Source organism: Rhinatrema bivittatum, chromosome 2 (assembly GCF_901001135.1).
Source record: "Rhinatrema bivittatum chromosome 2, aRhiBiv1.1, whole genome shotgun sequence".
NCBI classification, from domain to species: domain Eukaryota; kingdom Metazoa; phylum Chordata; class Amphibia; order Gymnophiona; family Rhinatrematidae; genus Rhinatrema; species Rhinatrema bivittatum.
Window position 1 is genome coordinate 181,016,738 of NC_042616.1, and position 9,298 is coordinate 181,026,035.

A 9,298-nucleotide genomic window follows, 5' to 3' on the forward strand; every position below is an offset into this window, starting at 1 on the left:
CAAACCAACTCGTGTTCTTAGATCTGAAGGCAAAATCTATTAGAAATTCCCTCTATTAAAGTATCCAGGCTTGGCATTACCCGTGAAAGGACTTTCTCAGTTGCAATACCCATTATTTAGAATGCGATTCCACAAAAAATTACGTTTTAATACAATGCAGCAAGACGTTCAAAAAGGCACTTAAAAATTACCTATTTAAAACTACATTTAAAGATAGGTAAAAATATGTAATGATCTTACTTCTGCATCTTTTTTTCTTATATTTTTATATCTCTTTAACTTTTAACATCTTATTTAATTTTGTTTTATTGTTTTTATTTCCTTTGTCTAAGTGATTTAAATGTTTTATATACATCTTCTGATTTATTTTGTATGTCAATTTGTACTCCGCAATGAGCTATGGAATATGCAGAATATAAAGGCTTTTAAATAAATAAATAAATAAATAGATAGATAGATAGATAGATAGATAGGCAAGCAGGTGCTGCCCATAGTGAAAGTCCATTCGACAAAAGCCCAGGCCTTGTTGCAGCTACATGGTCCTCTTTAGATGCATTCATGAAGCATTATAAAATAGACATGCAGGCAAGGGTGGCCTCAGCCTTTGATAGGTTCTAGAGGCATCATCCCACTCGAGATAGACGCTGTCAGGCGAATTTTAAATTACCCGCGTGCGTAAAATACGGGGGTTATGCATACGGCTGGGCAGAGGTCCAGCAGCTAATAGGAATATTGTTCTGTCTATTAAATCTGAGTGAGGGGCAGAGAAACAGAAAGAAAGAAATCATGAGCTTTTAATGAGAAACAGTGAACCGACCAGAATGCAGTTGTAGAGTTTCTGGTTATGCCTTTGATCTACATATTCTAGATTAAACATGCTGAAAAGGATCATCAAAATTGATGGGTTGAGATGGCCTCCAGGCTTGCACCTTCCCCCCCCCCCCCCCCTGCTGTTGAAGCTTCGGGCTGCCAGCCCTAATGGACTGCTTGGCCCCATAGCAGAATCATCTGTCCGATCCCGCCATGCTGTTGCAGGTGCAACTCATGCTTCAACCAGTGAAACCTGTGCTATCCACCAGTCACACTGCTCACTGGTACCATCCCTTTTCTGGAGGACCACATCTCTGCTTCTTCTGGGCAGCTAAATGGTGCAGGAGAAGACAGAATATAACACTGTGCACTGTGTGATATCTGCCTGGAAGAAGCAAACACGATGCAAAGAACCGCAACTTGCTATTATATAGGTAAGTGACACGGAATGGGAGCTTCCAGACATAGGTCTCCGGAGCTCCTTTGAGATGTGGTGCTCCTGCATGGAGGGCAGGGCCATAGTGTCCATAGTGCACAGTGGCACAAGCACCTCCAACTTTACAGGCTGTCACACACACACACACTCTGCCTCCTGGTTTCCTCTCTGCTCCCCCAAATCCATTGTTCCCTTTCCTCAAAAAGCACCTCAATGTTGTTGCCCTTCAGCTCAAATACAGATGCCTCCTCCCTCCTGCAGCCTTGCAGTGAAAAATCTCCTGCTTGAACTGTGAAGCTCTGTATCTACAGAGGCCCACATGGTTCAAACATCTGCTGTTAGAACTGTGTGGCCCTGTTCATTTCTAACAGTGGGTGATTGAACTATGCAAGGCTCTGTAATTACAGAACTTTGCAGTTCAAACAGGAAATGTTTTACTGCGGGACTACAGGAAGGAGGAGACACCCGTATTTAAAAGCAGCCCGAGCAGCTTAGAGGTACTGGTTGGAGGGAGAGAAGGGGCAGTGTAGGGGAAAGGCAACGGAAGAATGAGAGGGGTCTAGGTAGTGTAGGAAGAAGAATGGGAGGCAGGGACTGAGAGGATGGGTGAGAGCATGGGAAGAATGGGATTTGGGGATTCAGGAGAGCAGGTACTGGGGTGAAGAGCAGGAGAAGAACATGGACAAGGGTAGAGCATGGACTTGTGTACTGGGGCAGCATTAAGATCTGGAACTCAGAGTTGGGGGGCAGAGCAGTGACTTGTGAATGGTGGAGAGCTGGGATTTCATGAGGCAGTGGGGACTTGGCAGTTGGGTGGTTGATAGTAGGGGTGTTAGATTGGCTGGGGAGAGTATGAGTGAGCATGTGAGATGGGGCCAAGAGAAAAGGACTGAAGGGTGTGGAAGAATTGAGAGGTAGTGTGAATGGCCTGGAGGACTGTAAAACTGGTGAAAGGCAGTGAACATAAGAAATTGCCATGCTGGGTCAGATCAAGGGTCCATCAAGCCCAGCATCCTGTTTCCAACAGAGGCGAAAACCAGGCCACAAGAACCTGGCAATTACCCAAACACTTAGAAGATCCCATGTTACTGATGCAATTAATAGCAGTGGCTATTCCCTAAGTAAAATTGATTAATAGCCATTAATGGACTTCTCCTCCAAGAACTTATCCAAACCTTTTTTGAACCCAGCTACACTAACCACTAACCACATCCTCTGGCAACAAATTCCAGAGCTTTACTGTGCGTTGAGTGTGAAAGAATTTTCTCTGATTAGTCTTAAATGTTATCTATTTACAATTGAAAAAAGTTTGGGGGGCTATGAAGGGGTGTGTGGAAAGAGATGGGTCAGTAAAAGGGGATAATAGATGGCAGGAATGGGGCTGGGTAGGTGATGAAAGAGGATGCCAGAAGAGAGTAAGAAACAAGAATGAGCTAAAGGCCAGGGATGGAGCAAGGGCTGGTGAGGAGATGAGAGCACAGGAAGGTAGTTGAGGATAGGATGAGTACAGAGGTTGATGGAAATGGGGGACTAGGGAATGGGTGGACTAGAGAGGGGTTGGGAGATGGAAAGCTAGTAGATAGGTGAGAGGGGAAAAGAAGGCTTTAACTGGAGTGTTTGATTTAGAGAAACCCATACATTTCTACGCATACCTGTTGTAAGTAAGCTGATGACTGATGGGAGTTGGGACTAAAATTTGTGGGACAATTGTAAATAGATAACAGTACCAATTTTAAAACATTCCAAGAACTTAGATCTGAATTTGGGGTTGAAAGAGGCATCAGAGCCATTCAGCTGGAGCATTCTTTAAGCCTGTCGTAGCACTTCCTGGATGCTTGGGGAGAGTTGCTCTTTCGATTTTGCCGATGATGGCCCATCTCCTTGGTCTCAGGTAAATTTTAAAAGGAGTTTGCACGCGCCCATAAATGCGCGTATTTGACACACAAGCAAAAATACACTTAATTTTATATTGTGCGTGCAAGTACACGTGTATCATTTAAAATATCCCTACTGCACGTATGTGTGGAGCCTTTACATTCATACTCACAGAAGTGACCATGGGGGTGGGGGGGAGAGAGAGCCTCTGTTAGAGAGACAATGTGATACTCTATATCTCCCACTGTAAGAGGGACACTTTCAATTCAGGGTGGGTTTTTGTTTTTTGAGGGGAGTACGGTGTTACAAGTGTCTACAGACTCTTTACCCTAAGGTGACCAATGCAGTGATGTCCCCTCACTTGATTGATACGCGGGTTGAGTCTGCGTAGTGGGCGGAAATCACTTTTACTAAGTTATCCTGTTTTCATCTCCCTGTTTTATGTAACTTTCTTATGTCTCACTTTACCCCGTGTTCGATGTAAACCGGTGTGATATGACTATTTGTCCTGAACGTTGGTATAGTAAAAAGAAGTAAATAAATAGTCCACAACCTGTTTTAGAGAGTTTGAGTGAATTCTCTTTTTGGGTTTCTTCTTGTCTACAAGGAAATAAGAGGAACCTGAAGGAGAGATGACAATGGTACTGGGAGTGGGGGAATCTAAGGAGGAAGTGGAGAAGAAACCGAGGAGGTGGGAAAGATGGAGAAGAAGTTAAGGGAGGGGAAGATGGAGAAGAATCTATGGGTGTATGAGGAAGAGATGAAGGGGAGGATCGGGGATGAAGAGGAAATAAAAAGAAAGGGTTCCTGAGGGAGAGGAAAGATGACAGGGACGAACTTGGAGGTCTGAAGATAGAAACAAATGAGAAGGAGATAGATGGAGAGGAACCTGGAAGGAGCATAAAGAAGGAGAGGAAAAGAGTGGGAGGTTTAATGACACCAAAACAGCATGAGTGCATTTCACATTATTGTGATTCAGTACCTGGGGTTTAATGATGTACCATACCTTCTGCAGTCTTTTTAAAATTCTGGATCTATCTATGCATGTCATGTATGAAATTCTGTTGAAATGTTGGGGTTTTTTCATGCATGGCCTTATTGAAAAACCGGACAACTGTGCATCCTGTTCTTTAAGCAGGACATAGGAAAAAATGAGTCCATCCTGTATAAAGCAGGACACTTCACCACCCTATTTGACCTCCCTGAGATTACAACCAAACAGGACAATTGTCCTATAGGAAACTAAAGTAAAAAATAAACAGCACTTCTAAGTGTAGGGAGTATTGGGGACACATGAAAAGTGTTAAGCAGGGAACGCCAAGTGCTCTATTGTGTGTCAAATAAATCTAAATAAAATTGGATGAATAATTCAAAAGTTGTGGGGGTGAGTGGGGAGGATACTCTTACAATGCAGACAAACAGCCATGATGATTTTATAAGGCTAAATTCCCAGTAGAAAGCCAAGCTAAACATAATGTCCACAATTTTTCAGTTTTCCACTTGTATCACAAATTAATGTTTCAAGTATGTATTACAATAAAGTTTCCAAATTAAGGGTCTGATTCACTAGGGTTTTTCTCCCAATCTGCATGTATGGGAAAAAAGTTTAGTGAATGTAGCCATAATGCAGTTACTACAGTGAATTTACTCTAGTAAACAGTACTTGAGTAATTTTATAATGAAGTTAAAGATTACTTAAAATGCAGTGGATATTCTACAGTAAAAATGTGTACTGTCTAGACTGTACACACACACACATACACACACACGAATTTGTCTTTATTATCAGATGCATTTTAGAAATACCTACAGCATTGAGACCAGAAGACTAAATATCTTTTAAAGACTACTCTCAGCAGTAATTGACAGTATTGTTAGTAAAAGCAGAAAGAAAACTTAGAAGGAAAATCAAACTCACCTTTCGGAAAAGAAATTATAATAACTGGCTGGAAGAAAAAGCCTCGTGGCAGGAAGTCTTCAAGGGCTGGCAGTAACTGACTAACCAATCAACAATGCACTTACTTCTGACTCATCTGCTACAGTGCGCTGAATCATAACTAGGAAGTATGTTGCCTGGTGTAACAGCACTGTGATGTTTCATCATTCTACAGCAGAGAATCTGTCTACAAGCCAAAGACGACTCCTCACACACTCTGCCAGCAGCACCAGGCCATGTGCACTTTCAAATAAGTTTGCCAGCTGGCTTCAAGACCCTTTAGTAGCGCTTGCCAAATTAAATTGTGCAGCCCTCCCTATCAGATACTCACTGTCAGACCTGGGATCTTTTGATTTCCTGTCAGCCTGAGACTGGTGTGACTTAGTTGGGGGAAGGGGGGCTGCAGCAGCATGCACACAAACTCTCATATATGCACATACATTAACACACTTGCATGATCACTCCTACTCTTTCACACACATTCCTTTTATTTACACACTAATTTTATATATATACACACACACACTCACTCACTCCTCTCCCTCTGACACCCATACCCATGCTCACTCATGCTCTCATTTCTCTCCCACATCCCCACTACCTCTCCCTCATTTTCTCTCCTCACCTGGAACTCACTAACAATTAATGCCTCCTCTTTCAAGGTGGACAGATATCCTTCAACTTCTTCCCCTGTGTGGGCCCTATCGATTTCCTCCTCTTTCCTCTGTCATGGAGGCCCATGTTCCCTCTTGCGGCTGTGCGCTCCTTTAAGTGTGTGGGGCTTTGGCTCCACCTCGTACATGCACACATGCAGCCCAACTATCTCTGCCTTCTGGCACAAGACCCACACTCTTCTTCCTTGCATGCAGTCTGATGGATCTTTTCCTTCTGGACCACACTCTATCTTCTGGCCACACAGGCCTGAAGGATCGCTTCCTGGCTGTGTGCCCTGGCAACTTTTTCTTCTGGGTCATTCTTCTAGTTTCTGCAGCAGGACAAGGAGTTTTCCAATGTTGGCTCAGAGACCCAGTAATTCCGGAGCCTCCAGGCCGTATCCGGAGAGTTCCCAGGTATGCTTACTCTTCACAAGCTCATGCCTCATCCAATACTCACTGTCCTCTTTTCCCACACACTCACAATCCCAACAAATACTTACTGCCTCTTTTCCCTGCACACTCATGCCCCATCCACTATTCACTGCTCCTTTTTCCCCACACTCTCACAACACCATCAAATGCTCTCTGCTCCCTCTCCTGACACACTCAGGCCTCTATCACTTACTCACTGCTCCAGGCTCTCTCACTTGCATGCCTGTTATAATCCTACCCATCCTCTACCCCTTTCCATTATTCAGCTAATTACACAAACTTCTGCTGCAAGCAGTAGTATTCATTATGACCTGGACTTCACTGTCTTCTGTGGAGGCAGGGGGAAGAAGGAAGGGAAATCCTCAACCATTAAGTCACTTCCACTTTTTGGCTATGAAGTCCTGCTTCAGTCAGGTTGAGCACATAGGTCTATTGCACACTGGAGCTCTTCTGCTTCCTCTTAGACAGCAGTTCAGTCTATAGAGCAGGGAGTCTGTGCTATACATAAGGACCAATGGGGTAGATTTTAAAAAGAGTGCACGGGCATACATACATGTGCACGCACACATGTACACCCGATTTTATAACTTGCGCGCACAAGTTATAAAATTGGGTCTGTGCGCACAAGGGGGTGCACAATTGTGCACCTTGCGCGCACCGAGCCGCACTGCCTTCCCCCATTCCCTTCCACCTAACCTAACCTTGCCATACTCTCACCCCCCCCCCCCCCCCCCCCCCCCCCCAACTTTTGATCACTGGAAAAACTGGCTCATGTTTTCCACGGATTTTCTTATTTTGTTGTTTAGAATAAACATTCCTGGGAAAAAATGAAGGTCCTTATTTATACTAAACATCTGTGTTTAACAGCAGCTGAAGAAGCCATCATACAGGCTGATTCAGAAAAACATGCGGGAGAGCTGGCGAGCGCCCGCTGTCCCGGCATGCGCACAGGAGGGTGGCCTATGCAAATTAGGGCCCGCGGTAAAAGGAGGCGCTAGGGACACTAGCGCGTCCCTAGCGCCTCCTTTTTGACAGCAGTGGCAGCTGTCAGCGGGTTTGACAGCTGACACTCAATTTTGCCGGCGTCTGTTCTCAAACCCGCTGACAGCCATGGGTTCGGAAAATGGACGCCAGCATAATTGAGCGTCCGTCTTCTGACCCGCGGGCCACAGGCCGATTTTTTTAGGTTTTTTTTCACTTTTGGGGCCTCCGACTTAATATCGCCATGATATTAAGTCGGAGGGTGCACAGAAAAGCAGTTTTTACTGCTTTTCTGTGCACTTCCCCGGCACCGGCAGAAATTAACGCCAGCCTTTGGGCAGGCGTTAATTTCTGAAAAGTAAAATGTGCGTCTTGGCTGCACATTTTACTTTCTGTATCGCGCGGGAATAACTAATAGGGCCATCAACATGCATTTGCATGTTGTGGGCGCTATTAGTTTCGGTGGGGGGGGGGTTGGACGCGCGTTTGACGCGCTATTACCCCTTACTGAATAAGGGGTAAAGCTAGCACGTCGAAAACACGCGTCCAAATGCAGGTTAACAGTGCGCTCCTGATCGTTTTTAAAAATTGGCATTACATTGGCAACCCTCCAGTCTTCAGGTACTGTAGATATTGATAATTTTCAAATTTCCAATTTCGTTTCTTAGTTCTTTCAGCACTGTCATATATACCATCTGGTCCAGATGATCTGCTATTCTTTAATTTGTCAATTTGCCTTAGTACATCTTCAGGTTCACTGAGATTTGTTTCAGTTCCTCTGAATCACCACCTTTGAATATTATTTCTGGCATGGGTATCTCTCTTAATCTTCCTCAGTGAATACTGAAACAAAGAATTAATTTAGTCTGTCTGCTATGGCTTTGTCATCCCTAAATGGTCCTTTTACCCCTTGATCATCTAATGGTCCGATTGATTCCTTCGCAGACGTTTTACCTCGAATATACCTGAAAAAGTCTGAGTTTTTGCTTCCACAGCAAGCTTCTTTTCAAATTCTGTCTTTTCCTTCCTTATCAATGCTTTGCATCCGACTTGCCAGTGCATATGCTGTTTCGTCATTCTAATTCCTTTTCCATTTCTTGAAAGATGTTCTTTTAGATATTATGGCCTCTCTCATCTCACCTTTCAACCATGCCAGTAGTCATTTAGCCTTCTTTCCACCTATAGGTATTTAGAAAAGAAAGCCTCAGAGAAAGTTAAATGGATTGAAGAATCAGAGAAAGCCTTCCAGGGATTACAAAGAACTCAGATCCACTGCTGATCAGCCCTGACTTTACAAAACCGAAAACATGGCTTTTCACGAAGGCATTCAAATAGTACATATCACCAAAACTCACTCACTTTGCTCATCCTTCAATCTTCTTTGCCAACAAAACACTCTCCCTGCCACACAATGCCTCTACCCTCACCACCCCTCCTCTCCCGCGTCCCTGCCCCTAACAGATCCCTCATAAGATAACTCCCTCTCTTAGTTGCTACCATCTTGGATTTTCAACTTCATGCCTTGACTTACATATCTTCAATAATGTACACTTTGTATATAGTTTTATAATCATATATGCTATTTCCTCCCCAATGCATCTATTGTAAATAGTTCCTTGCAATCTATGCAACTCCTCCTTTCCCTCCCCCATGCAACCCTTTCAACTCTTCATTCCCCTCCCTATATGTAATATACAACCCCTATCCCCTCTATGCACTCCGTCCATCTTCATCCCCCCTCTACCCCCTTTCTTTCCCCCCACTCCATCCCCCAATCATTTCTCTCAATACCATCTCAGTTATCCAACAACCTCTATTTAAGCCTCGTTCATTGTATAGTTTATTTAATTTTATTCACTGTTTTCCTATAAGTTCTATGTAAAGCCTCTGTTTTGCTGATTTTGAAGTTATAATGTAAACCGAACTGATGTTACCCTACGAAGTCCGGTATATAAAAACCACAAATAAATAAATCAAACTTTTTATATTATGGGTAAATGCCTCTGAGTTGAGGTTTGGGGCTTTTCTAGCCCAGGAAGGGGAGAGCCAGGAATACTGTGGCCTTCAAAAGTAGGAAATGACTGCCAAGAGAAAAGTGCTACTTTGTAATTGAGAAAGAAGCTTTAACTATCAAGTACAATAATTACGTGCAATCCCTCTGTCTAATGTATG

The 9,298-nt window shown here is 43.7% G+C and overlaps 1 protein-coding gene across 1 annotated transcript in view; it reads right to left on the reverse strand.

Annotated features, from left to right (window-relative positions):
• ASNS (asparagine synthetase (glutamine-hydrolyzing)) overlaps positions 1-5,155 on the reverse strand; it is a 112,171-nt gene extending 107,016 nt beyond the window's left edge. Inside the window, exon 1 of the mRNA XM_029588938.1 lies at positions 5,040-5,155. The gene's annotated coding sequence lies outside the window, so the exon portion shown is untranslated. The remainder of the gene's footprint in view (positions 1-5,039) is intronic.
• Between the last annotated feature and the right edge of the window lie 4,143 nt (positions 5,156-9,298).